The sequence below is a fragment of the Pipra filicauda genome, unplaced genomic scaffold, assembly GCF_003945595.2.
Source record: "Pipra filicauda isolate LSUMZ 115617 unplaced genomic scaffold, ASM394559v2 scaffold23_size5868930_pilon, whole genome shotgun sequence".
NCBI classification, from domain to species: Eukaryota; Metazoa; Chordata; class Aves; order Passeriformes; family Pipridae; genus Pipra; species Pipra filicauda.
Genome location: NW_024104354.1, coordinates 2,767,793 through 2,782,491, shown reverse-complemented (window position 1 = coordinate 2,782,491; position 14,699 = coordinate 2,767,793). Strand labels below are relative to the sequence as shown.

The following is a 14,699-nucleotide window of genomic DNA, read 5'->3' as shown; positions in this document are numbered from 1 at the left end:
GTTCAGCCAGATTCATGTTATACTGAGAGTTTAGGAATTTAGGAGGGAAGAGGAAGTGCATCTGTGAGTATGTTCCTTGTAACTGAATTATCTAGCCAAAAATAATAATAACAATGATGTTGTTTTATCTTGAAAGCCTGGCTATCAGGAAAAGATTTCAACTTCAAGTATTCTGAAAATGGCATATTTAAAACCCGGAGTGATGGAAGAATAGTTATCTTACATGAGTCTTTATTCATTACTGGATTAGAGTTTACTTAAATAAGAAAAATTAAAATTTTTGCATTTTAAGTAAGTACTTTCTTAGCTTTTAATGTTAGCCACCTAAAATGTTAAAAAGTGCATCAGTCAGGTGGACCATAGAGATGACCATAATCAACAAATGCCTATTGGTGTTGTAACATCTGGCTTTCGCGGCTGCTAACATATTTTTAAATAGTGCTTAATTAAAAATGTAAGGCCCTTGTACTCTCATTGTAGACACTGCCCTTGATAGGAAATTATACCTGTTCAGACAGCAGGTAGAGCAAGGAATACATATGTGTTTTGGTGAGTGACTATAACAACAAAGAGGACAAAAAAAGCCTTAAGCCAGAAATAAGTTGTCTGGGCAACAAATTAGTCTGCTTTGGGTTTGAGGTCTTGCACAGAGAGCAATGCAGATGGACATCCCCAGTCTTTGCACTAGGACCACTTTAGCTGGAGTACGGAGTCTAAAACCGAAGAGCTGAAAGTTAGGAGATATAAGTTTACAAAAATGTAGGCCCAAACTAAAAATTCTTCTTCTTTCAACATAGAGAGAAATTACTTCCCAGTAACAAAATTATATAAATTTGGAGAGAGCGTGTAGGTTGTAATAAGGTGCTCTAGCTCAATGCATTTTTGTTAAAAAAAAAAATCTCCACAGTATTTTCCATGTTGAACACTCCTTCACTGTAAGAAACCAGAAGAAGAGAGGGGACTAAACTACATCTGTTTATATGAGTGTGACTTTAATTGCCATACTACTAAATTTATGCAAAAGGTGAAGTATCTGCAGTTCAGGTAATTTCGAGCAATCCTGAACTGTGCTTGTTAGATAGCTCAATGACGTCATGAGAACATGTACAAGGAAAACACATTTTCCCTTTTTTATTCTTCTGCAAAATACTCACCAAGTGCAAGGAGCACTCCAGGAGCAGGAGGATTCAGGGGAAATGTGCTACTACTATCCTCTCTCCTCTGGGACAGGTGTGACTTAAGCTGCATACACCTGCATTCCCTGTTTGGCACCTTTGACAGATGCATTTGATGACCTACTGCTGCAAGACCAGCTGGGAGAATCTTGGAGGCATCAAGGTAAAACTTCCCCCCTTTTTATACAAAGCGACCAGATACCATAACATAGAGCATTTAGATAGCCATTACATATGGGGGCTCGCAAAAGGAGACCATAAAAAAAAATTATTAATCATGTTACAGTCCTTTAAAAAAACACCAAGCAGACCTGTTCATTTTCTTCAGTCATCAAAGAATCACTGTCTTTCACCCCCCCAAAAGCTTTCTGATGGTGGTGGGAGCCTGGCTGGTTGCTCTTCTCTACATGGTGGGGTAGAAGGTTTCCTATGCCTTTCAGGGTGTGCCTGTGGAGGTCCTGGTAGCAGATGAGAACTGAAGGGGAACACTTACTTCCAGATATTCAAGAGCCCTCCCGAGTGCCAAGGTCTTCAGGGCATCAACCCCTTCAGCATGCATGGGAATTGTGGTGGACAAGTGCATGCCTGCCAACCAAGGGACAGGACAGCTTGTTAGCCACTGTCACATCCTTCAGAAGCATCAACCCTCTCTGTCTGGGGTAGGGAGGGAAATAGGAGATGAAAGTCAGAGACCTGCGGGCAAGACTCGTGTTCCTGATTTGCTGCAGGGATCATGTAGCTGGTCCCAGTGCAGCCCACAGCAAAGGCTCTGCCTGAGGGGGCACCCAGCTGGCAGAATTATGCATGTTAAGAAAATTATTATTTCAAATGACCGGTCTTCTGAGATGGTTTATGATGTCTGACTTCTGAACATTTACATGAAGAGACAAGGGAAGGGAAAGAAAAAAAATGGGAAAACATTTTAATGTCAAGGCTTTTTTGACAACACAGATGAACATCAGCCCTTACTGAGCTTTAAGGTCAGGATCAAAAAAACTGTTGGTTGCTTGAGTTTTCCTGCTGGAAAAGACCAGAACTCTGTAGTGTGCAGGGAGCCTGCCCCCCACTGCTGGCTTGGCAGGAGAGAGAACAACAACCACACAACAGTATAAATGCACTTCTGAAAAGACTTAATTAAAAAAAGAAAAAAAAAAGGATTGTATATATCATCCACATGACACTGACACATTCCAATTTGTATTATATGACACATACTTGGAATATTTACATGACTGATAAGCATATTAATAAGCCAAGCTTTGACAGGAAAGTATATTTCAAGGCTTGGATTTCTTTGACATAGAACTCTGTTCTGGAGATAATTAGTGCTGCCTGCTATCCTCTTTCTCACAGTAGAATTTTTTCCCATACTAGAAAGATTATTCAGAGCTTTAAAAATCCTGTTCAGTTAAATGCAACTAGTAAAGGGTAACAGAGCACATGCCAAATAAGAGACAAAGAGAAAATAAAAACTGATTAATTTAAGGAATCATTTGAAGATCAACTCTGAATTTTGTTTTGATTCTGAAATAGCTGGTAATCAATATTGATTTTGATGACTACTTTTACTATTTTTGCTAGACTATGAACTGTATCCAATGTTCACCTCTGAATAGGAATGAGCAAACCAGCTTGGAAGTAGATTTGTTTGCTGCTCCAACCATTCTTTGAATCCTTACTCATTTAGAGGATGAAACCCAGACTACATCCAGCCTAAGAGTCTGAACAGCCGCATCCAAGGGAGCTTCTGGTTTAGTCTCCATATAAACTAGACCCACACCTCTTCTTGCATGGTGGCCTTTTCACTCAGTGTGCTATGCTATGGGTCCTCTGTCTGTAATCTGTAGGATGTGACAAGTGTAAATATGTCTTTAGAGACTGAGACCAGATAGTTCCATTGTTTCTTCCGTAGTAGTGATGGAGGCATCCCACCTTCAGAGTGATTTTTCTCTATGACAGTGTTGTGCATGTGTCAAAGACAGAAGAGTTCAAATATCTGATTCCATCATTACTTTTGCAGGGCAATCACTCAAAAATTATTGTCATAGACTTTCTGGTTTGTTTCCTACAATGCAGACTGGAAGGGCCTGGTCTGGGGTTTTTCTGCAAACCCCAAAGAGATTGTGACAGAAGACAAGCATCTGTCAGAAACATTTCTGCGGGTCCAGCTGGGAGTAGGTGTCACTAGCAGAAAGTCTGCGGCAGAAATCACCAGCAAGCTGGAAAATCCAGTGGGAAGGTAAAAAGAGATGTTCTTTCTTAGTAACTTTAAATCAAATTGAACTAATATATTTTGAATTTTTACAAGCAGGAGCACCAGTTTAATTTGTTAGCAATACTGTTAAAACACAGTTAGTACTTATTAAACTATCCATCTCTTTATGGTAGTACATCATCATGTGTAATGGAGCAGTATCCTTTAGTCTGCCAAAACAGAGATTATATTAGTCTATAATAAACTGACAGGGAGATATGTTTGGAGTTTTTTAATCAGACTTGATTCTCCATACTTCAGAAACTACTTGGAATTTGAACATGCAAAATGCCTTCCTTATTACGAGGTGTAGCCATTTTTTTTTTTTTTTTTTTAAACGAAAAGCCACCAGTATTCTTCCACATCTGAGGTGTCTCAGAACAATTAGGGCTGGAAGGCACTGCAGGAGGTCTTTGGTCCAACCTCTCTGAGCAACCTGCACCCCTGAATGACTGTTCTCATGGTGAAAACTGTTTTCACCATATGCCCATTTTCTCTCAAGCTCTTGCCATACACCACTGGGAATAGCCTGGATCCCTCCTCTCACCCAGTGCCCATGGATGCTGAGAGGGCTGCTGTTAGGTCCCCCTCAAAAGCCATCTCTTCCTCAAGCTTAACCAGCCCCATCCCTAACCTTATCCACAAAGCACAGGTTCTGCAAACCCAACCACTTGGGGTCCTCCCCTCTAAACTTCATCCAGTTAGACAACTTATTGATGTCTTTCTTGTCATCACAGGTCCAAAACTAGACACTGCATCTTGAGGTGATTCAGTTAGTGATGAGTAGAGAGAGAGCTAATCCCTTTTCTTAGCCTCCTTTCCTGCCAGGACACACTGCTGACTTGTGATGAGCTCACTGGTCTTCCTCATAGAGCTGCTCCCCAGCCAGTCTACATAGCCTACGCTATTGCCAAGGGCTCTTCCTTTCCAGGTACAGGACTTTGCATTTGTCTTTGATTAGTTTCCTAAGGTTCCTGTCAGTCCCTTCCTCCTGCCTGTCTAAACTGTCTAAACTCAGTCCTTGAGTGGCTGCCCTCCCCCTGTGGGTATTGATGGTGCCCCCAGTCTGAGGTCATCTGATGAGTGCATAGAGTCACCTATTCCAGGTGATAAAGCTGTTAAACAGGACAGCTCCCAGGATGCACTTCTGCAATTTTCCTCATGTAACTTGCCTATAGGTAAGGAGCAACCCATTCCCTGCTACTGTTTGAGCACAATCGTTCAACTCTTTTTACTCAGTTGCCTGACCATCCAGTTATTCATAGCTAACTTGGATGCAAGGAGACAGAATTGAAAGTCTTGCCGAAGTCAATGTAAACTACATGCAGTGCTATCATAGAATCATAAAATCATTAAGACTGGAAAAGACCTCCAAGATCATCAAGTTCAACCTTTGACCAAACACCACCATGCTCTTGCCTCATCTGCAAAGAAATTGGACTACTCAGGCATGACTTATCATTGGTAAGTCTGTGATGGCTTTTCAGTCATCTTCTGCTACATGTACCTGAAATGTGTTCCAAAACCAAATAAGTTTACAATATAACAAGCAACTCTTCCTCCACAAGAATTAAATGTCTCTCTGTCTTTTCAATAAAGCCTTCTAGGAATCCACCCTGTCCATCAGGTGCTATTGGGAAGCCCTATTAGCATTTCCAGGAACATTCCTATCCTTGAGGTAAATCTTCCAGCTTAGTGTTTTGGTTGCAACTTTTGTGATGCTTTAAACCTCATCGCTCAGATTGTCTCCCAACTGTGCAAGAGATTCATGCTCTTACATGCCTCCAGCATTTCTACAAAATCCAAATCAAGGTCATGGCCGGAACGGCTATGGTAATTTTTTCTTCTGAGGGGAGCCAAGGTGCGGGATAGCAGGTGGAGGCTGGAGCATGCTCAGTTCTTGCTCCAGCATATGTCAGGAATAAGGTTGATCAAGTTGGGTGCCAGGACATGTGAACTCACCCTTTGGACACTTTGGAGTCCACCAATATAGATGTAGGTCCTGTAAAGCCAAATAGCTGAGAAAAGTCTGTGTTTGTACCTGAGCAGAAGAGACATTTCAGAACAATGCTGCACTCCAATGGAACAACAGGTCCACTTCTGGAGAGATATCAAATCCATGCACAAGGCATATACTGTGTCTTTCTTGGGGACTGACACTATAATGTTGGTAGACGCAAGCCTCACATAGTGTTAACTAGTCTTTGTCAGGTGAGAAGGTGGGGTGTTTCGATAAATTGAGTAAACGAGATTAAATCTGACCTGGCCGAGTCACAGGGGTTAACAGTCTTGGCAAAACACATAGCAAGCAGTGGTGGCATAAGAGATAGATAGAAGAACTGTAGGCTTAAATAACTTCTGAAGTATGTCACTTAATGCACCAGCAGCATGAACCGTAACTTCAGCAGAAGGGAAGAGCACCATCTACTGAATATCAAAGAAAGTTGCCACTTTTCTTACGCTTTCATTGAAACATTAAGGTTGAAAAAGATCTCTAAGATCATTGAGTCCAACTGCTAACCCAGCACTGTCAAGTCCCCCACTAAACCATGTCCTCAAGTGCCCCATCTACACTTTTAAGTACCTCCAGGGATGGTGACTCAACCACCTTCCTGGGCAACCTGTCCCAATGCTTGACAACCCTTTCAGTGAAGACATTTTTCCTTATATCAAATCTAAACCTCCTCTGGCACTTGAGGCCCATTTCCTCTTGTCCTATCATTTGTTACCTGGGAGAAAAGACTGACCCCCACCTTGTTACAACCTCCTTTCAGGTAGTTGTAGAGAGCAATAAAGCTCTCCTCTGAGCCTCCTTTTCTCCAGGCTAAACAACCTCAGTTCCCTCAGCTGCTCCTCATTAGACTTGTGCTCCAGACACTTCACCAGCTCCACTGCCCTTCTCTGGATATGCTCCAGCACCTCAATGTCCTTCTTGTAGTGAGGGGCCCAAAACTGAGCACCTTCAGTAGAGGTTGCTCATTCACAGACAAACCAGCAGATACTGGGAACTGTATAGGTTACTGGGAAGTTACTTAACCTGTATTAACAATTGGCTGGATCATATCAAGGAGACAAAAGGATTACGTCCCTCTCAAACCTTTAAGACCTTTCTAGAACTCTGAAATTCACAATAGCCATAATATCTGAATCCTTTCTTCACCCTGCTGTCTATTAGTTACATGTTTATCTAGCGAAGCTAACTCATTAAACTGTAAAAATATTTTAAAATTAAAAAAAAAGCAAAAGGGGATTAGTTAAAGATTAATCAATTTTATTATTAATGCAATGGATTATGAGCCAGCTGGGAAATCACTTATTTGGGTTGACCTTCTTTCCTACTATTGTAATAATGCGCTCTTCCACCCATCCCCAGTGCTTTTCTCTCCACTTAGATATGCTCTTAGAATAAAATAAGCCTCAGATTTATATTCCTAGAATTTTTTGGTCATGACTTTATTATTTCTTAGTTTGGCTTTTTAAAGCACTTGCTAAATTTGCTTGTAGTATGAAGCTACAGTATTCTACCATCCTCCCACACTGCAGTCTGTTCTATCCTACACCACATAAAGACTCTGTTGCTGTCACGGGGTGGGAACTGTGCATTGAAGCACCTAAAATAGATTCAAAAGGAAAAGAAGGGCTACAAAGAAAAATGGGAAGACATTCTGAGTGCTCGGTTCTGTGCTCAGGACAAAACTGCATTTTCACATCTCCATATCTTTTGAAAAAATTACCCCTTTACAAGGAAACTCAAGATAATCTCACTGTTTTGATTCATTTTCTGAAAGATATAACCATCTTAAAAATTCACTTCTGAACTCTGGCCAGCTCAACAAGCACAGCTTTATCACTCTGTAAAAAAGGAATAACAGGTCTTAACCAGAGATGCAGCCATTTTATTTAAAAAATCTGGCCTGCACATATTACTTGCACAGTGGGAAGTGCCGATCTCCATAACACAATCATTGCCAGAGACAGCATAATCACATAATCCATGCTTCCTTAGCTGCTGGTACTTCACTAAACATTTTAGCAAAATTACATTGTGACATCTAATTCACTCATGCCATGATCCAAATGAAAACAATACATGACATGATAACATTATTTTTCTTCTTTTACTTGGAAGTAATTTTAAACTTATAATAAAGGATTCCCAAATAGATGAGTTGGTTAGCTTTGGAAATATCAAACATACCAGGAACAAACAGTAGGATCATATCAAAGTTCTATCTTTCAGGAATACAACTCATGCAATTTTTTAAAAAGTATAGAGACATATCAGGTTAAGTTTTATAGGCAAACAAGCAGCAAAGCCTGATCAGCTTGTCAGTTCAAGGATGATAATAAACGAATTTCCCATTTCACAAAGATTGTCACAAAATCATAACACAAGTCTGACCAGAGGTCAGAAGAAACTTCAAACAATGAAAATTAAAAATAAACAAACAAACAAACCCCCCCCAAAACACCAAAAAAACCAACAAACAAACTAAACCCCCAAAAAATCCAACACGCTAACATTATCAGTAGTTCTGGGGTTTTTTTTTAACAAAATATTCTAATTTTCATTTGTCTAATAAGATACAACATTTTAAAAACGATACCAAACCCCCATTTTGAAAGGAAAAAAAATTCATGGTGAATCATTTTTATTCTTTCAGTTGAAATGAATGCAGTGCAAAATTCTTTCGAGAAAATGTTGACTGAGAAGCAGTCTCTGACAGAGGCAACTTTCTTCTGAGCCATCTTACTGCAATTGCCTGTGATTTCCCTGCTAATGCCCTACTGGGACTATGTGTTTCTCACACACAGCCATTCTACTGTCAAGATGACAACAAATGTGGGATGATTATTAGGGAAAGTCCTTGTGTGGACAAACTCTCTGCAGTGATACACAAACCCTGCTCTTACTTACAAACTGCTGCCAATGGCTCTACTGCCACATTTTTCTCTGGACTGGATTGGCAAAATCTCTACAGCATGGCACACTATCTGCGGGATCTCTGGATACAGTAAACTCCTGCAACTGTAGGTGCCTTTGGGCACTGGTACCATCTGGTGTCTCTGGCTCTCAGCTTAGCACATACCATTTTGTTTTTGAAAGATTGAAGTATCAGGTCATGCCTCAGCTCCTAGGAGGAAAATTGACTGATCATTATGGGTTGTGATCTGCAGAAGGTCATGATGCAGATGTAGACACCGCTCCTGATGTGGCCTTCTGTAAAACTGATGAACTGCATTAAGTTCTCCACAGAAATATTTAACGTGACAGTTTGTTTTTTTTTCAGTAACAACATGTGGAGGCTGAAGAATGTATAACCTATGCTTTGCAACCTATGATGCTGGAAGAGCATTGTGTTCTTCCTTTGGTAAGTCTCTGAGTCAATTTGCATTTAACCATTTCCTTAGCCATGCTGAACTCCTTTTGGTATTACTGATGAAGCTCATAGCTAGAAATGACACCCAGCTCCCAATATGGGACTTGTCAAGTAGTTCCACTTCAGAGAAGGTAATGGCCCAAGGCCATGATGGTTTCACTCAGAGGATGGGGACAAATACTTACGATATTCTGGTTTCCACAATATGGGAAAGGAGAGTGATTAACTTTGTCCTTTTGAAGCTGACCTTTGTGTTAGTATCTGCACAAAATTTCTTCATTTGTGGGAAGCTAAGCAGACCTCTTCCCTGAAAAATCAGTTGCTTTACAGTCTTCCAGATACCTGAAAGGTGCCAACATGCTCTCCACCCTCACAGGAAACTTAGGTGAGTAGAACTCCTAACTCTGTGATTGGACACAGGTAGCAACTCCAGTACAAGGAGAGTGAAAACACAGTGGTGTACAAGAGGAGATAGAAAAGAACTCTACAAATTTGAGGTACTTTTTAGAAGAACAAAGCCAAGTGCACTTATACAAGTGAAAAATCATGCACACTAAAGCAACTGCCCAAGTACAGAGTAGGGGACGTTGGTTAGAGGGTGCCCTGCAGAAAACACAACATCCTAGACTTGATCATAGTCTGAGAGCAAGTTAAAAATAGCCATCATCCTCAGAGGGAAAAAATGGAACAGCATCTCAGAATGTAAAAAATGGAGTATCTATTATAGTATAGTAATACATAATTCCTTTGGTTTCCTCAGTACTGGTGAGACCCAACTGCAGAACCAAGTCCAATTTTGGTACTTCAGGAAAGAAACTGAGCAATGGGAGAAGGTCAGCTGAAGAGCAACAGGAATTATCAGTGGTCTAGGAAGCACAACCCACAAAAAAAGTTGGAAGGAACATAAATTGTTTGTCCTAGATAATAAAAAAGCAGAAAAGATATGACACAAGTCTTCCTGTACTTCAAAAGAGAAAATTTTAGAAGAAAGGCAATAATTTGCTCACAACATTTACTGCAGAGAAAACAAGAGCAAATTGTCTCCAGGAGACAAAAGATCAACATTAAAACATCAAAGGAGGAATGTGAAGCTCTGAAATTGATATGGTAATATTCCTCATTCATATCTATACTGTATGTTCTTATTTACAGGCACAGAAGGTCTCTGTTGAAAATTTTCCGCAAGATTACTTCCCATCCGTTCCACTGACAGATGCACTGAGAGATTGATCATAAAGCTAAATCAAATGGTCATCTGATTCTGAGGAGTTAGTGCTGCCCTTCACTATATTACTAGGTGAAAATGCACCACAGCAAAAAAATTCTTACAGGAAGATGCTCTCCTTACTGTTCATTGCCACCACGCTGATTTTGTTAAATGTGCATTCACAGACTAGGCAGACACAGACACATATGGCACATAACTGCTAATGCTGTCACAGTTCTTAAAGGTGATTGCCAAGAACAATTCATTGAAGTGGATAATTTGCTTACTGTGTGAAGAAAATTAGCACCTTTGAAGCCAAAGTCTGGAAAAAGAAGAAAATGCCTTCACTATTATATATTTCTGTGAAACAAGCAGCAATTAATCTATGTGGGCAGAAGTGTACACTGGGTCAGAATAGGCCTAGTAAGAGGATCTATGACCCTCTATTATCACTGAGAGGGTAGTAATTGATAGGTACAAGAGATACTTTGCTTTAGCATCCTCCCCTTGTGATGTGGTCAGCTTAGCTGCAGATGCAGATGCTATTTTTGTGATTAAACTGTGATTTGAAAAATTAAGGAGCCTTCTGTTACAACTAATCTTTCCTTAGTTATGAGTGACCTGAAATAAAACAAATGTTGTAGAACCAGCATGGATGTTATTCTGCAAGATCACTTAGCCTGCAGCCCCTTACTCAAGTGACTCATGGTCCTGGGGACTACAGGGGGGAACAAACCTCCATCCCGGGCTCTGCACTGAACTCACAGAACTGGTCTGAGCTAGAAAGTGAAGATCTTTCCAAGAGTGATCAGCCTTGACCAAAGCAGTTCCCCTTCGGAGAAAGAACTGAGCCATGCCAGCTGGTGTCTCAGGAGTCTGCACACACAAAACACACATGCTTCAGCAGCAGAAGTCAGTGAAGAAGGATACCCAGCTTACTCAGTGTCTTTTGGAGCCTGACTTACTTATGCATCTTATAAAGCAAGACCTTGGTTTTTTGTGTGAAACCCGTCACCACTAGCTGTTCACTAGAAATAATTTTGGAAGTACAGATTCTAGAAACCTAGTTGGTCTGGGGAGGAAATAGTCCAGAGATTTTGCTCACTGTGATTTGTAGGTTGTGCTCTGATTTCAAAAGCCCTACTCGTGCACAAGCACTGAGGAAATAAGGCAACCCAAGCAAGTGCTGTTGAAGTGCTCAGCAAAGCCAGCAGGGCTGTGCCACCAGCAGTGCTGGCACCTGGGGCCTATCCATGTCTCTCGTTCTGCAGAGCTTGCAAGTGGGATGAAGACATGACTTAATGAGGCAGCTGGGAGCTGAATCTAAAGTGATAACAGAATACACAAGGGTGATAACACACTAGTGATCCCAGAAGACTATGTTTTCCTTACAGGGAAGAAAAAAATATTCTTTGTGAAGAAATTATCCTTAAATACTGTATTGTGTTTTGGGAAGTATGTGAAAGATATAGGTCATTAGGAGAGTATAAGGTGAAAAGGGGATAGCAGTCAACTGGCAAAGAATTGTGGCTTCTTCGTTAATAACTCCCAGCAGTATTGCAAAGCAGGAACAGCAGGCCGTGTTCAGCCAGGAAGTCCATCCTTAGAGGAAACTTCTGTTCTCTTCATATGTTATTTGTAAGTACTGTGTGAAGCTTGAACCTTAACAATTTTTTATGACATACAATTTGCAGACATACCACTGTGTTTTACTGTACATGAGAAAAGAGAAATCAGCATGAAATTTCAGAATGAGATATACATGTTGGTTGAGATATACCTTATATCAAATAATGCTTAACTGTTAATTTATACCTTTACCAAGGAGCAAAGTATGAGATGACATTGCTCTGCAGCACCATATGGTATCTAGTGTCCAGACATATTGGAAAAGAGAGGAAAAATAATAGTCTTGGAGAACAGGATGCTTTTCATAGAACAAGTGCTATGGCTATTCCTTTTAATAGCAGGAGCAGGAAAGCTGAGGCCCTAAAACACTCTAGACACAGTAGCACTGAGAACAGTTGCAGAGCCTAGTTACTCTGGTCGCAAACTCAGACACTTGAACATCAGATCACTTTTCAAAATAAAATGACACACTTCAATGTTTTATCTTTCAGTAAAATTCTGCCTTTAAAGAAGGAGATACTTTGATCTTTAATTCGTCCCTATTGATATGGCTGGAATGTGTCCATATGGCTGATGTAGTTGCTAGGCTACTCTTGATAATTTTTGATCAATCATGAAGACTGGGAAAAGTGCCTGAAGACTGGAGGAAAGTAAAGGACAATCTTGACTTGAAGAAGGGCAAGACAACTACAGGCTGGTCAACCTCACTTTGATCCCAGGAAATGAGAAGGAGCAGCTGATTCTGGAAACTATTTCCAGGCATATTAAAAACAAGAAAATCATCATGAGTAGTAAGCATGGATTTACCAAGAGGGAAGTCATTCTAGACCAACTTGATAAATTTCTGTAATGAAATGACTGGCCTGGTAGATGAGGGGAGAGCAGAGGTTATTTTCTACCTGGACTTCAGTAGGACTTTTGGCACTGTCTCCAGAAAATCCTCATAGAGAAGCTGTCGATATATGGGTTGCACGAACAGACGGTGAAGTGGATTCAAAACTGACTTAACAGTCACACACAGAGAGTGGTGATCAGACACAAAATCAGCTTGGTAGCCACTAACTAGCAAGTTTGCTGATGATACCAAACTGGGAGGAGTGGCTAATATTCTGGCAGGTCATGCTGCCATCCAGAAGGACCTCAACAGGCTGGAGAGATGGGCTGACAAGAACCTCATGAAGTTCAAGAAGGAATAGTGCAAAGTTCTGCACTTGGGCACTAGGACATGCTAAAGGGGAGCAGCTGGAAAGCAGCTTGGCAGAAAAGGATCTGGGGGTCCTAGTAGATGACAAGTTGAACATAAGCCAGCAGTGTGCCCTTGGGCAAAGAAGGCCAGTTGTGTCCTGGGCTGCATTAGGAGGAGTATTACCAGGAGGCTGAGGGAGGTGATCCTTTCCCTCTATGTGGCACTTGTGAGGCCACACCTGGCATTCAGTTCTGGGTTCCCTAGTACAAGAGAGACATGGACATACTGGAGGCAGTCCAGTGAAGGGCCATAAAGATGATTAAGGGACTGGAGTACATCTACTCAAGTAAAGGCTGAAAGGCCTGGGACTGCTCGGTTTGGAGAAGTCTCAGGCGGATCTTATCAATGTGCATGAATACCTGAAAGAAAGATGCAAAGAGGATGGAGCCAGGTGCTTTTCAGTGGTGCCCAGTGACAGGAGGGAAGGCAATGGGCACAAACTGAAATACAGAAGATTTTGTCTGAACGTTAAGAAGCACTTTTTCACTAAAATACCTTTTTTATAAAAGTAAAATTGAAATAATGTATTGAATTATGTATTTCAAAATGAGATTGTGTACAACTGAAGTTGATAGCTCAGTTACGCAGGAACCTGACATTAATCTGTTTTCTAATGCAGTGACTACAGTGTATTGCAGTTCTATTCTTGATTATTCATGAAACAAATTATTATGTGTGTCCTATTACAGGGGCTGGGACCAGTTTATTGCTATGTGGGTATAGCCAAAACTGTGTATTCTATACCCTCTATGTAATTTCTGATGGACTGTTAATAAATGGATTGTTTACAGCAGCTACCCAGGGCACACCTGACACCTCAGTCTACAAGCTGAGTGTTAAAACCCTGTGAGGCAGAGGAGTGTTTTCTTTGTTTTCACACCAATGACTGTGTGATAACTGTGATAACTGTGTGATAGCTGTGATAACTCCCCTCCAGAAAGGCATTAACACCTTCACACCCAGCCTGAGGGGTCATCTCTGCTAATGGGTCACTATGGACTGGTATAATAGGCAGCTGCAACATTCGAAGATTCCAAAAATCTCCCATAACTCGTAGAGTTAAATTATCTATTGTGAAAGTCCTTGTTCTGGGGGAGGTACTGGGCATTCCCACCTGAACTTGAACATATATAAACTTCAGGTTTTGAGACTTCTGGTATCACTCACTGGATCGAGAAGAGGACCAGAACTTCAAGAGGACTGTGACTGCCACTTTCGACAGGACTGCCAATCATCACCCAGACCAACAGGTTTTCCTTTTCTTTTACTTTACACCCAGTGGGGCCACGTGGTGCTCAGCATAGGGGCTAAGGAACACCGTTCTGTTCTTGTCCCAGAGTGCTGGGTTATATATCTGTTTGTTGGGGGTGAAAAACAGTTTTCTCTGTACATTGCATTTATTGTAATCTTTTTTAGTAAATTGTAACTCTGACTTGTAATCTCTCTTGAGTTGGGTTAATTTTTCCCACTGGTTTACTTCTAAACCAGCACATGTGTGTGAGCTGGATGGTATTATTCAATGTAGAATACTTACTTCAAAGTATGGGTTTCTTCTTTTTGTGTTTGAGTGGAAAACTCAAACTAGTTCTTAAGAAAAAGAGTCTTCATGAAGTTGAAGGATTTGCTGCTTTAAATTTCCACTGACATCGGCAAATGTCTCTTGCACCTTCCAGAGTATGCCCTTTAGCAGGTCTTCCCTTTCCTTTCTGCCAATCCTTCTAAGGTGTTGAATCCGAATATATGGGTGCAAAAATCCATTGCAGAACAGGTTTTGAACACCAGTTATTTCACACAAACCATTAGCAGA

At 40.9% G+C, this 14,699-nt stretch overlaps 1 long non-coding RNA gene across 1 annotated transcript; it reads left to right on the top strand.

Moving 5' to 3' along the window:
• The first annotated feature begins 1,916 nt into the window (after positions 1-1,916).
• LOC114003745 lies at positions 1,917-14,458 on the top strand. The gene is made up of 3 exons (XR_003546341.2): positions 1,917-3,414; positions 8,721-8,801; positions 9,963-14,458. It is a non-coding gene; the product is annotated as an uncharacterized LOC114003745 (long non-coding RNA).
• Positions 14,459-14,699: the final 241 nt, after the last annotated feature.